We start from the raw sequence: 14,550 nt of genomic DNA on the forward strand, positions 1-14,550 counted from the left end.
AAAAGAGTTTGTGAGAAAATCCATTAGCCTGAGGGACTCTGCTTCATGGAGCCAGTGTGTAGTCTGGGAAGGGGTGAGGCAAATCTGTAATCAGAGAAGAAGTATGTTATGGACGATGTCCTTGTAAAGACTGTGTCTAGGGTGACCCCGCTTGGCGTGACCTCCACTGGCAGGCTGTGGCAGAACCAGCGGGTTAGACCCTCCACTGGTGTCTGGCATTCAGCCCTCTGGCCCTGGCTCTATCGCTTGGGAAACTCAGCTGGCAAACCCCTCTTGCTGCTCTTCAGCCTTCCCGCAGGAAGCTCCTCCAGTTTTTCCAGGGACCTCCCACAGTCTCCTAGCAGCTCTCACTTGCTGTCCTTTTCCTACAAGGCAGCTCTGACCCACCAGCGCTGTCCTCCCTCTGTGACTCAGGTGTCCTCTCTTAAGCCAAACTGGGGTCAGCTGAGGAGTCATGGGTGCGTTGACCTCTTCCTCAGAGGGCCACTGTCACCCTGTGACACCCTTTACAAATAAGATACATAGGAGGCACCATCAGGGTCTGCCCTGGGTGGGGGAGAACCTGATGACTGGCTTCCCTTGCTCCTCCTCTGACCACTCTCCTACAGGCATTGGTATTTAGGAAACGGTGCTGGTGGCCCTCCTCCCCCTTTTGATGTCCATCACGTGCTCCCCCTGTGCGAGATGTCTCCCATGTACTTTCCTTTCTGCCTCCCTGACCCCCCCCCCCGAAGCTTGCTCCACATTCAGGAAGCCCCCCACCCCCCAATCACCCTTTCATTGGAGGAGAGAAACATGAGAGGCCCTCATGGTCTGGTCTCCTCCTTTTCTTTCCCAAAGGGAAGTGTGAGGAAGGGCTTCCTCTCCTGGGCCATTCACTTCTCCCTGTGAAGCAAAAGTAGGAGTGGCCTTTTCTGCCTTCACTCTCTTCCCTTGATGGAGGACCTATATTAGGAGTTTGGGTTTTCTTGATGTTGCTCCACACCCTGCATCCCAGGAGAGGAGAAGCAATGCAGCCGCTTTCAACAGCTTGATTGCTTTCCTTTTCTGCCTCTACATGCCACTGCGTGTGGATGCTGCCTCCCTAAAAGCCCTGGGGCTGGAGTCACATCACTCAGCCTGATCATAGAATCATAGAATATCAGGGTTGGAAGGGACCTCAGGACGTCATCTAGTCCAACACCCTGCTCAAAGCAGGACCAGTCCCCAACTAAATCATCCCAGCCAGGGCTTTGTCAAGCCTGACCTTAAAAACTTCTAAGGAAGGAGATTCCACCACCTCCCTAGGTAACGCATTCCAGTGTTTCACCACCCTCCTAGTGAAAAAGTTTTTCCTAATATCCAACCTAAACCTCCCCCACTACAACTTGAGATCATTACTCCTTGTTCTGTCATCTGCTACCACTGAGAACAGTCTAGATCCATCCTCTTTGGAACCCCCTTTCAGGTAGTTGAAAGCAGCTATCAAATCCCCCCCTCATTCTTCTGCAGAATAAACAATCCCAGTTCCCTCAGCCTCTCCTCATAACTCATGTGCTCCAGCCCCCTAATCATTTTTGTTGCCCTCCGCTGGACTCTTTCCAATTTTTCCACATCCTTCTTGTAGCGTGGGGCCCAAAACTTGACACAGTACTCCAGATGAGGCCTCACCAATGTCGAATAGAGGGGAACGATCATGTCCCTCAATCTGCTGGCAACGCCCCTACTTATACATCCCAAAATGCCATTGGCCATCTTGGCAACAAGGGCACACTGTTGACTCATATCCAGCTTCTCGTCCACTGTAATCCCCAGGTCCTTTTCTGCAGAACTGCCGCTTTGCCAGTCGGTCCCCAGCCTGTAGCAGTGCATGGGATTCTTCCGTCCTAAGTGCAGGACTCTGCACTTGTCCTTGTTGAACTTCATCAGATTTCTTTTGGCCGAATCCTTTAATTTGTCTAGGTCCCTCTGTATCCTATCCCTACCCTCCAGCGTATCTACCTCTCCTCCCGGTTTAGTGTCATCTGCAAACTTGCTGAGGGTGCAGTCCACGCCATCCTCCAGATCATTTATGAAGATATTGAACAAAACCGGCCCGAGGACCGACCCTTGGGGCACTCCACTTGATACCGGCTGCCAGCTAGACATGGAGCCATTGATCACTACCCGTTGAGCCAGACAATCTAGCCAACTTTCTATCCACCTTATAGTCCATTCATCCAGCCCATACTTCTTTAACTTGCTGGCAAGAAACTGTGGGAGACGGTGTCAAAAGATTTGCTAAAGTCAAGGATCACCTGCACTAATGGAGAGCTCAGGAAGGCAAGGCCTCTTGGGCCCAGCTTTTGCCTTCCTGAGTGGCCTGTGAGCCTTGCCTTAAATTAGAGACCAAGTGTGGTGTAGCGTCGGTTGATGGGAATGGGGAGAAGGGGCGAGGACAGGCAATACGTGTTTTGGGTCTGATTTATTTCTTTTGAGCAGGCAGAAGAACGCCACTACAGGAGCACCACAGAGCACCCTGTGTTAGGGTTACAACTGCCCCAGCTGAGAGCGCCACAATGGCTCAGCCATAGCAGAGACAATCCTGTAACTCCGGTGTCCTCAGAACGCCACTTGCTCCTGCTGCCAAGTGGGGGCCAGAAAGTATCAGCCTCTGTCGTGTGACCCCCACCCAACTGCTAGGCTCATGGATGGCAGTGAGGTCAAACCTGGGGATCCATCATGAGGAGAAGCTCCTAGGGTTGGAGAGTGGAGTTGGCTGAGGGGAAATGGAGAGAGAAGCCACCTGGTGCCAGCTCCAGCACTGCTAGGCCTCAGTGCTGAGGTAGCTGTGTGTGTATCACCTCCCTCAAGCCAGTGGGGTGAGGCTCTGTGCCTTGCGGCAACTGGCAACACCACAAACATTGGGCTCCATACAGAAGCGTCTCTGTAACAGAGTTAGAAGCCCACGAAGGCTTTGCCTGCATTTTGTTGAGTTACAACATCCTTCCCCTACCGATGGTTGGGTCTGCAGAGTGTGTCGGTGGCTATGGCTTGTGAGAGAGAAAGGTGAAAATGCCCTGAGCTTGCTGTCACTTACAAGAAGGTATTTTTGGTTCCATTTCACTTGCTGTACATGCTGTTTTCCCTCTTATCCCAGTCCCTTATTTTCCCCCACGCTGATCTAATAAACATGTTGCCTTGTGGGATGGCCCTTGGTAGGTGCTGAAACTGAAATGGATCATCTAGAGCAGTGTTTCTCAACCTTTTTGATACCAGGAACTGATTTGCTGCCTTCCTAAACTGTGTCAGGGAGATCTTGGGGACTGGTGCTGCTTCACGGACTGGTCATTGAGAAACACTGATCTAGAGACTGTTAGAAGTTCTTCAGGTGGCCCTGCATGAAGTGGGGTTGGATTACTCCCTGGAGATCTCCAGCTGGAGTGGATTACAGGATAAGGGCCAGTGAGCAAATGAATGTGAATGTTCGATGAGGGGGAAGCTGGAACGGCTAGAGAGAGACGCATGAGCCAGGCAACATGTAGCTGCACCCCAGCCTGGCTGGTGTGCAACTGGAGCCCAAGCAATATGTTATGAGGGGCTCACAAAAACTTACTTATTGCTACCCTTATTTTATCAGATTCTTTGTGCATCCCAGAGCAGTCAATGGAGGGATCTGTGGTCGCTCAGATACCCCTGTGAGTTACAAGACCCTGGAGAGAATAGTCACATTTTTGTTGATCTCTTAGACCCCATTTTAATAAAATCGAACACTCTGTGTTTCGATTGCTGCAACATTTTGGTTTGTAAATTTTAATAATAAACATGTCTTGTTTATTCTGTTTCCCTTTCTTTTGCTTCCACCTGTTTTCTTTTTTCTGTTCATTTTAGAATATCTCCACTCTCTGTTTAAAATATCACAGTGGCCTGGTCAGTGGCCTGAAATCCATCCCAGCTTTCCAGACAGAGGCAGTGGGGGCTAACTTAGATTGAATCCAGGAGTGATTTACATCAGGGCAAACTTTAACCCACATCTCCTAACAGCTGGGCTGTATGGGTCATTACAGTTGCTTTTGCTTTGTCTATTACTTGCATCATGCCTAAACTAAAAGAAAAAAAAGTGTAATGCCCAATTCATTCATACTAAATCAATTGAAGCCTGTCTCCAAATAAATTCCTGTAATTAGTTATTGCCATAGCAGTGAGCTTATTCTGATTGACACTACACTCCAGGGGACTCTACTCAGCAGAAAGGTCCACTCTTGCAGATCCCTTTGCAGCATCAAGTTATGTGCTGGGCAATCTGAAATTTCATTTAAAAATATCTTTCTATAAAATAATAAAACTGCTCGGTGCTGACTTTCTTGCTGCATTCAAAAGGCACAGTAAAGGAGGGAAGGCTTTAGAGTGTCAAAGAGAACATTAAGGTTCCACAAGATAAGCACTCAGAAGTTTGGAAATACCAGAGTTAATTGCATGGAAATCTGCAACCTTAATTCTGCCCCTTATAGAATCACAGAAATGTAGGGCTGGGAGGGGCCTTGAGAAGTCATTAAGCCCACCCCCAGGTAGTGTGGCTCAACCAAGTAAACCTAGACCATCCTTCACAGGGGTTTGTCCAACCTGTTTTTAAAAACATCCAGTGATGCAGATTCCACAACTTCCTTTGAAGCCTGTTAAAGAGCTTGATTACACCTATAATTAGAAAGCATTTCCTAATATCTAACCTAAATCTCTCTTGCTGCAGATTAAACCCATTGCTTCTTGTCCTATCTTCAGTGGACATGGAGAACAATTGATCGCCATCCTCTTTACAAGAGCCCTTAACGTATGTGAAGACTCTTACCAGGTCCCCCCTCACTCTTCTTTTCTCAAGATTAAACATGCCCGGTTTTCTAATCTTTCCTTGCATGTCAGGTTTTCTAAATCTGTTATCATTTTTGTTACTCTCCTCTGGGTTCTCTCCTCATTATTGGTATCTTTCTTAAAGTTTGGCACCCAGAATTGGACACAGTACTCCAGTTGATGCCTCACCAATGCTGAGTGGAGCGGGAGAGCTACCGCCCATGTCTTATGTACAACATTACTGTTGTTTACCCCCCAGAACAATATTAGCCTTTTTTGTTGCTGCATCACATTGTTGACTCGTATTCAATCTGTGATCCACTATAACTCTTAGATCTTTTTCAACAGTCCTACCACCTAGCCAGTTATTCCCCATTTTGTAGTTGTGCATTCCCAAGTGAAGTACTTTGCACTTGACTTTATTGAATTTCATCTTGTTGAATTCAGACCAATTTTCCAATTTGTCAAGGTCATTTTGAATTCTAATCCTGTCCTCCAAAGTGTTAGCTGCAGTTTGATGCAATCTGAAAACTTTATAAGCATACTCCACTCTATTATCCAAGTCTTTAATGACAATATTTAATAGTACCACACTCAGGACTGACTTGTGTTGCTCCCCGCTAGATACAACCTCCAAGTTTGACAATGAACCATTGATAAGTATAGTCTCTCAACCAGTTGTGTGCCCACTTGATAGTTATTTAATCTAGATGACATTTCCTAGTTTGTTTATGACAATGCTATGTGACCAGTAATCCCGTCAAAGAAAGAAATTTGGTTGGTTTGGCCTGATTTGTTCTTGACAAATACATGTTAGCTATTCTTTATAACCCTATTATTCTCCAGGTGGTTACAAACTGATTGTTTAATAGATTGTTCCAATATCTTTCCAGATATATAAGGGCTTGGCTACACTTGCGAGTTACAGAGCAATAAAGGAGCCCCAGGCGAACTAGCTCACTACCCATCCATGCTGGCAAGGTACATAGAGCGCTCTGAGTCCATGGCTACAGCACTGCTGGTACTCCACCTCAGCGAGTGGAATAACGTTTGTTGCGCCCCCGCTGGAGCACCGCGGTGCCAGTGTGGACGACCTGGTCCTATAGTGCGCTCTGATCGGCCTCCAGAGGTGTCCCACAATGACTCTTCTGGCCACTCTGGTCATCACTTTGAACTCTACTGCCCTGCCCTCAGGTGACCAACCATCAGACCTGCCCTTTAAATTCTCTGGGAATTTTGAAAATCCCCTTCCTGTTTGTTCAGCCAGGCATGAAGTGCTCTCAGTGCATCTTTCCAGGTGACCATGCCTCCATGTGCCGGGCGATCCCCAGCATGGAGCAATGGCGAGGTGCTGGACCTCATCAGTGTTTGGGGGGAGGAAGCTGTCCAGTCCCAGCTGCGCTCCAGCCGTAGGAATTACGATACCTTTGGGCAGATATCGAGGGACATGATGGAAAGGGGCCATGACCGGGACGCACTGCAATGCAAGGCTAAAGTGAAGGAGCTGCGGAATGCCTACTGCAAAGCGTAAGAGGCAAACCGCCGCTCCGGTGCTGCCCCCCCCGACCTGCCGTTTCTACAAAGAGCTGGATGTGATATTTGGGGGCGACCCCATCTCCACTCCAAGTACCGCTATGGACACTTCAGAACCCAGTTCAACAAGGTGGGAGGAGGAGGAACAAAGCGGGAGTGAGGGTGCTGAGGTGGAGGAAGACACCCCAGAATCCCTAGATGCAGGCAGCCAGGAGCTGTTCTCAAGCCAGGAGGAAAGTAGCCAGTCGTGGCGGCCGGTGCTTGGGGAAGGACAAACACCAGAGGAGGTTCCCGGTGAGCGGCTTTTATTTTGGGAAGGAAGTTATTTGCTGCGGGCTCTTGGGGCAAGGAGGGTTAGGGCTGCGTGCATGCCTAGATGCGGAATAGGGCGTTGATGTGTTCTCTCACATCATGGTAATCGGCCTCAGTGATCTCTTCAAAGGTCTGATCCAGAATTGGGGCAATGCGCTTGCGCAGGTTTCTCAGGAGAGTCGCTGTGTTCCTTGTCCCAGTAAAGCTAACTTGTCCATGCCACTGTGCCGTGAGGGGCCAGGGGACCATTGCTGCACACAGACAAGCTGTATATGGGCCAGGGCGGAAGTCGCATTGCAGTAGAAGGCCCTCCCTTGCTTCCCAGGTCACCCTCAGCAGTGAGATATCTTCCAGGACGAACTCCTGTGGAAAATGTGGGGACAGTGTTCAGTATAGGGACCCCCTGCCGCTCTTGGCTCTCCCCAAGGCACAGAAACCCAGAGGACAGTACAGCCGTGGAACAATCAGTCACGCTTGACCCTGTGCTTACCATTTTGGGGCTTCTGTGGGTTATGTGCGCTCGCTTTGGGACGGGCAAATTATGCTATTGTGTGGACTGTGCTTGCCCTTAAGTACAGGGGAATCATTGCTCTGGTGTGAACAATGCTGCCTCTGCTAAGTGTTGCATTTTGCCTTTACAGATGCAACCATGAGATCTCAGCCGTCCGTGTTATCACCGGCCGAAAGACTCCAAAGAATCAGAAAGAGGCCACGTAGAAGCAAGGAAGACATGTTGCATGAAGTAATGCAGCATTCAAGTAATGAAAATCGAAAAGTGTACGAGTGGCGGGACAGTGAAAAGAGGATCCACCAGCAGAATGAGGAGCGCTGCACAAAAGCGCGGTGCTCTGGCAGCGAAGCACGGATCGGCTGATAAGCATAATGGAGCGCCAAGCGGACTCGATCCAGGCACTCGTAGCCATGCAGGCAGAACGCTACTGTGCCTGAACCCCTGCAGCCCTTGTCCCAAAGCTCTTTCCCTTGTGCCCCCACATCATCTCCAACCCACTTTCCCCAACATCTGGGTTCTTATCACCACCAGTTGCCTCCAGCACCTGTAGCTTCATCACTCAGCCCTGAAAACTACAACCCTTACTCACTGCACTCAACCCCCATCATCATGCAATATAGCCACCCTGAAGTGCAGCACTTATTGCACAGCACTCCAGACATGAAGGTTGAGTATGATAACAGGACATACGCAAATCTGTGATTGAACCGTTCCCCACCCCACCCCCTTGCAATTTCTGTTCCCCAAGCACTTGTGTTTCTTTTCAACAAATGAATTTTTCTTTTCAATAAATGGATTTTTTGGCTTTGAAAACATTCTTTATTATTGCAGATACCTTAGCCCAGGAAAGAAACGGGCACTGCAAGTCAGCATAGCAAACACAGATTCCTACTAACATTGGAACCACTGTTTTTCACTCCCGTGCAGGGCACCAGACGTTACTGGTGGCTTTCAGCCTCAAATTGCTCCCTCAAGGCATCCCTAATCCTTGCAGCCCCACACTGGGCCCCTCTAATAGCCCTGCTCTCTGGCTGTTCAAATTCAGTCTCCAGGTGTTGAACCTCCGAGTTCCATGCCTGAGTGAATCGTTCACCCTTCCCTTCACAAATGTTGTGGAGGGTACAGTACATGGATATAACCGCGGGAGGCTGTCATCGGCCAGGTCCAGCTTCCCATACAGAGAGCACCAGCAGCCCTTTAAACAGCCAAAAGCACACTCCACAGTCATTCTGCACCAGCTCAGCCTGTTGTTGAACCGCTCCTTGCTGCTGTCAAGGCTCCCTGTGTAGGATTTCATGAGCCACGGCATTAAAGGGTAAGTGGGGTCTCCAAGGATCACAATGGGCATTTTGACTTCCCCTACGGTGATCTTCTGGTCTGAGAAAAAAGTCCCATCTTGCAGCTTCCTGAACAGGCCAGTGTTCCAAAAGATGCATGCGTCATGCACCTTTCTGGGCCAGCCTGCATTAATTTCAGTGAAACGCCCACGGTGATCCACAAGTGCCTGGAGAACCATAGAGAAATACTCCTTCCGATTAACGTACTTGGAGGCTAGGTGGGCTGGTGCCAGAATTGGAATATGCCATCTATCGCCCCTCGGAAACCCATTTGTGCAAAGCCATCCACAATGTCATGCATGTTACCCAGAGTCACGGTTCTTCTGAGCAGGATGCGATTAATGGCCCTGCAACCTTGTATGAACACGATTCCAATGGTCAACTTCCCCAGTCCAAACTGGTTAGCCACTGATCGGTAGCTGTCTGGAGTTGCCAGCTTCCAGATTGCAATAGCCACCCGCTTCTCCACCATCAGGGCAACTCTCAATCTCGTGTCCTTGCGCCCTATGAAAGTGGCTTTTCTCTTCCGAAAGTTCTGCAGCCACTGCTCGTCATCCCAGACTTGCATGACAATGAGATCCCACCACTCAGTGCTTGTTTCCTGATCCCAAAAGCAGTGTTCCACGGTGGTGAACATGTCCGTGAATGCCACAAGCAAACTCGTGTCATATGCGTTATTCAAGTCGATATCATTGTCGGAGCCCTTACTGTCACTTTGGATCATAAAGAATAACTTGACTGCCAAACGTGACATGCTGGCAAGACTCATCAGCATACTCCTCAGCAGTTCGGGCTCCATTCCCGCAGACCGAAAGAGAAGACAGAGCGTGCAGTACAAAAAACATTGAAAGATGATGCCAAATGTGGACGGAAGCACAGGGATTGCTGGGATGCGAACTGATGCATCACAGGGTGTTGGGACAGGACCCAGAATGCTCTGCACTCCCTGCCTCCTTCCCACAAGCCACAGCGCCAGAATGGGAAGAGGTGCTCTGTGGGATAGCTGCCCATAATGCGCCTCTCCCAATGCCACTGCAAGTGCCGCAAATGTGGCCACGCCAGTGCGCTTGTTCCTGTCAGTGTGGACAGACTGCAGCGCTTTCCCTACTGCGCTCTCCGAAGGCGGGTTTAACTCAAAGCACTCTACATCTGCAAGTGTAGCCATGCTCTAAGTTAGGCTGGCTGGTCTATAACTCCTGGATCCTCTTTGTTCTCCTTTTTACAGATAGGTGCTATGCTTGTCCTTCTCCAGTCTTTTGGGACCTCACCCATTCTTCAGTAGTTCTCAAAGATAATTGCTAACGATCCCAAAATTGCTTCAGCTAGTTCCTTAAGTACCCTAGGATGAATTTTGTCACGTCCTGCTGACTTGAATACATCTAACTTACCTAAATATTGTTCAATATGTTCTATCTCTATTTTGGCTTGCACTCCTTACCACTCATTGATATAGTGTTGAATATCTGGTCATAATTAACATTTTTAGTGAAGACTGAAGTGAAATAGTCATTAACTCAACTTTCTCTTGATGTCATCAGATATTAACTTTCCTTCCTCACTAAGTAGAGGACCTACACTTTCCTTTGTCTTTTTTCTTGCTCCTAATATATTAAAATAACCTCTTCTTATTGCCTTTACACCCTTGGTAGATGTAACTCATTTTGTGCCTGAGCCCTTTCTGATTTTGTTCATACATGCTTGTGCTATTCTTTTTTACTTCCTCTTAGCAATTTGACAATATTTCTACTTTTTGTAGGATTCCTTTTTTGATATCCTTGAAGTTATGCGTTATCTACAGTCCCTACCTATATGATCACTTAATGTATTATATGAGAAATATGATATAAATTTTTTCTACAACCTTAGATACACACTAACATCTCTTTACCTTAGCCATTAATCTCTGATTTTGAAGTTTAGCAAATGCTTTCTGAAAATTTACATTTAACGATTCCCCATCTTGCCACAATATTTTTAAAGAATTCTGAGAGATTAGGAAAGGAAGACCTACCCTCCTGAAGTCCACATGTATTCTCCTGAATGAGATCGTGTGTTTCCAAGTGTTCATTAAGATTTTTTCCCAGAGTACTAGAGTATGTCAACAGTGGGAAGCCCTTGTCAATGACACTCCAACAGATTCTCATTTTCAAAAAGTTAATTAAATTAAACTTTTAAAAAATCACCTTGGTAGCCAGACATGAGCAGAATACAAGATGTTTCTCTTCCCTCAGGAAAGCTGCCATCATGTATTATATCAGTTAATTGGGTTCAACTAACACTTGGAAAATTCAAGGAGTACTTGTGGCACCTTAGAGACTAACAAATTTATTTGAGCAAAAGCTTTCGTGAGCTACAGCTCACTTCATCAGGTGCATTCAGTCGTGTTAGTCTCTAAGGTGCCACAAGTACTCCTTTTCTTTTTGCAAATACAGATTAACATGGCTGCTACTCTGAAACTTAGAAAGTTCAGTTATTCCTAAGCAACTTGGATTAAAATAATGGTAACCCTGCTGTTTAACAGCATATTATGTCTCAAAACATACACATTTCCCTTGTGCATAAAAGCACTCAGCACATAAAGATGGATAGTAAACTGAAGATTGGCAAAGGCTATATGTACAGTGTGACCTTGATTATTCAAATGTCATGGGAGGCTCTTAATACATTCATGTAGTTGAGAGCGTCTTCAGTGAAAGCAACAGACGTCAGGGACGTGATCCTATTTTGGATAAAGTGAGGATCAGATCATAGAAATTGTACCGTATCCCCAGGGCAGAACTGAGGGAATAATCTGATTGGCTAGCTGGAAATCTGGTCCTGAGGGGTCTGAATGGAATGGTTTTAATACAGCAGCTTAAGCTGTTTGTGTTATAATCTATGTTTTTTTTCCAAAGAAGGCGGCATAAGACACAGCTGCTCATTTGGAAGTGTTTCTTGCATGCACATGGTACTGTGCCTTTAATTCATCCTGGGTTCATTCCCTTTCACTTGCAAGCTTGAACCTTCCTCACATCCCCAGAATTGGCTTCAGTGGGAGTTGCAGCAGTTGTTTGGCACCTCCAGGATCAGGATGTAAGACACCAATATGTGTGATTATGGGGGACAACTGCCACTTTCTCGGGTGTGAAGGGACTGTGCGGGGCCCAGGGCTGAGCAATACACTGGAACTGTGCTGTTATGTCACAGACATGCCCTGTTTTGGGAGATCCCTTACACAAGCCGGTTTCGGTTAAACTTCACTCTTTAAGCTGAAGAGCAGCATTTCCCCGAGGCCCACTGCAGTTCTCTAACAGATTCTGTTGAAAGTTTTTTAAGACTTCTCAAATTCAGGAGCATCCATCTTGCATTATATGCTGAGTCTGAGCTTCAGCATCATTTCATCCTGTGTTTGCAGAGCAGTTTGTTTACCTGCCAGTGGTTGTTGAGGGACCTTCCTCTTGGTTTTAAATTACGGTACTCCCCTCCAAATCAGCTTTTAGTCTGAGCATTCAATAGGCATGACATTCTGTTTAATTATTTGTATTGATTTACATTGATCTCAGTGGTGACAATACATTGTTGTTTTACTGCTGATGACAGGCCACATGGTGCCCTACTTTATGCACTTCAGTGTGGAGAAAAATGGGCCCAGTCAGTGGGAAAAAGAAGCCATTCCTCTGCAGCATGTTCCTTCCAAACTTAGATGCTGGGAAAGCTCCTTCATGCAAGATCCCCAGGGACGGGCTCTGTGTTGAGGGAGACAGTCTGGGATTGGAGAGAAGGTACCAGGCAGCAGCCATTGGAGGATTCTGTAGAATGTAGATTTGTTAAGAGGGATGTGGGCAAGGATTACTGACGGGAGCTCCGGCTACTGACCTGACCAATATTTCCAAAGTACCATTCATCATGAAATGCTAATAATTGCATGGGATGGTAAATGTCTACAGAAAAGGTCAGTGGGGGGCGGGAAACTCAACCTGATCCTCTTTGGTCCTCTATTGATGAGGCTATAAAACCAACCAAACACCATGTTTATTGCTACAGTCAACTCTTAATGGTGTGAATCTCTGCTTCTGTGTTGACTGGATTAGTTAGAAAAAGTTCTAACTGTGAGGGCATAACTGGGGTCTCTGGCACATGGCTTCTGATGGCACAAACAATGAATTCAGTGTTGGGTAAGTGACTATCATGGCAGCAGCATCCAGAGAAGTCAAATGTATCCATCCACCATCAGCACCCCCGATACCTTTAGTTCCAGCACATATTGTTGCATAGCTAGTGCCCCATGAGTTATCAGAGTGAATATAAGGCACAATGAAACTTGTATGCAAGTGAAAGTTCCAGGTGAGCATATTGTCTTAGCCCTGGTCTACACTAGGAGTTGAGGTTGAATTTAGCAGTGTTAAATCAGTTTAACCCTGTACCCGTGCACACAACGAAGCCCTTTTTTTCAACTTAAAGGGCTCTTAAAATCAATTTCCTTACTCCACACCCAACAAGGGGATTAGCGCTGAAATCGACCTTGCCTGGTCGAATTTGGGGTACTGTGGATGCAATTAGACGGTATTGGCCTCCGGGAGCTATCCCAGAGTGCTCCATTGTGACCGCTCTGGACAGCACTCTCAACTCAGATGCACTGACCAGATACAGGAAAAGGCCCACAAACTTTTGAATTTCAATTTCCTGTTTGGCCAGTGTGGCAAGCTGCAGGTGAGTGCAGAGCTCATTAGCAGAGATGACCATGATGGAGTCCCAGAATTGCAAAAGAGCTCCAGCATGGACCGAACTGGAGGTATGGGAACTGATCACTGTATGGAGAGAGGAATGCATGCTATCAGAACTCCGTTCCAGTTTTCAAAATGCCAAAACATTTGTCAAAATCTCCCAGGGCATGAAGGACAGAGGCCATAACAGGGACCTGAAGCTGTGCCGTGTGAAACTTAAGGAGCTGAGGCAAGCCTACCAGAAAACCAGAGAGGCAAACGGCCGCTCCGGGTCAGAGCCCCAAACATGCTGCTTCTATGATAAGCTGAATGCCATTTTAGGGAGTTCAGCCACCCCTACCCCTATCCCAGCCTTCACTGGAGATGGAGGCAACACGGAAGCAGGTTTTGGGGACGAGGAAGATAGCTCACAGCAAGCAAGCAGAGAAACCGGTTTTCCTGACAGCCAGGAACTGTTTCTAACCCTGGACCTGGAGCCATTACCCTCTGAATCCATCCAAGGCTGCCTCCCGGACCCGCCAGGCGGAGAGTGTACCTTTTAAAATAGTATACATGGTTTAAAAGCAAGCATGTTTAATGATTAATTTGCCCTGGCATTCGCGGCTCTCCTGGATGTACTCCCAAAGCCTTTGCAAAAGATTTCTGGGGAGGGCAGCCTTATTCATGGTAGGACACTTTACCACTCCAGGCCAGTAGCATGTACTCGAGAATCATTGTAGAACAAAGCATTGCAGTGTGTGTATGTTGGAGTTCAAACAACATCCGTTCTTTATCTCTCTGTGTTATCCTCAGGAGAGTGATATCATTCATGGTCACCTGATTGAAAAAGGGTGCTTTTCTTAAGTGGACATTCAGAGGTGCCCGTTCCTGCTGGGCTGTTTGCCTATGGCTGAACAGAAACGTTCTCCGCTGTTAGCCATGGGGGGGGGGTAGCCACATGGTGGGGGGAGGCAAAATGCAACCTTGTAACGAAAGCACATGTGCTATATATGTAATGTTAACAGCAATGTTACTGTGAAAGAGTGTGCCCATTGTTCTATAAAATGTGTCTTAAATACTACTGTCCCTTTTTTTTCCTCCACCAGCTGCATGTGTTTCAAGGATCACAGGATCTTCTCCTTCCCAGAGGCTAGTGAAGATTAGAAGGTGAAAAAAAACGCACTCGCGATGAAATGTTCTCTGAGCTCATGCTGTCCTCCCACACTGACAGAGCACAGACGAATGCATGGAGGCAGACAATTTCAGAGTGCAGGAAAGCACAAAATGACCGGGAGGAGAGGTGGTGGGCTGAAGAGAGGGCTGAAACTGAAAGGTGGTGGCAGCGTGATGAGAGGAGGCAGGATTCAATGCT

General features: G+C 47.3%; 1 long non-coding RNA gene across 4 annotated transcripts in view; it reads left to right on the plus strand.

Annotated features, from left to right (window-relative positions):
• Window positions 1-14,344, plus strand: part of LOC119862659 — a 30,168-nt gene extending 15,824 nt beyond the window's left edge. Inside the window, exons 3-5 of one of the 4 annotated variants that reach the window (XR_005295320.2) lie at window positions 2,461-3,064; window positions 4,706-4,786; window positions 5,697-6,028. This is a non-coding gene — a long non-coding RNA (uncharacterized LOC119862659). Of the gene's footprint in view, window positions 1-2,460; window positions 3,065-4,705; window positions 4,787-5,696; window positions 6,029-14,284 lie in introns of those variants that run through there. The other 3 variants (XR_005295321.2, XR_005295322.2, XR_005295319.2) reach the window with 3 other exon arrangements.
• Window positions 14,345-14,550: the final 206 nt, after the last annotated feature.

This window comes from Dermochelys coriacea, chromosome 10, assembly GCF_009764565.3.
Source record: "Dermochelys coriacea isolate rDerCor1 chromosome 10, rDerCor1.pri.v4, whole genome shotgun sequence".
Lineage (NCBI taxonomy): Eukaryota > Metazoa > Chordata > Testudines > Dermochelyidae > Dermochelys > Dermochelys coriacea.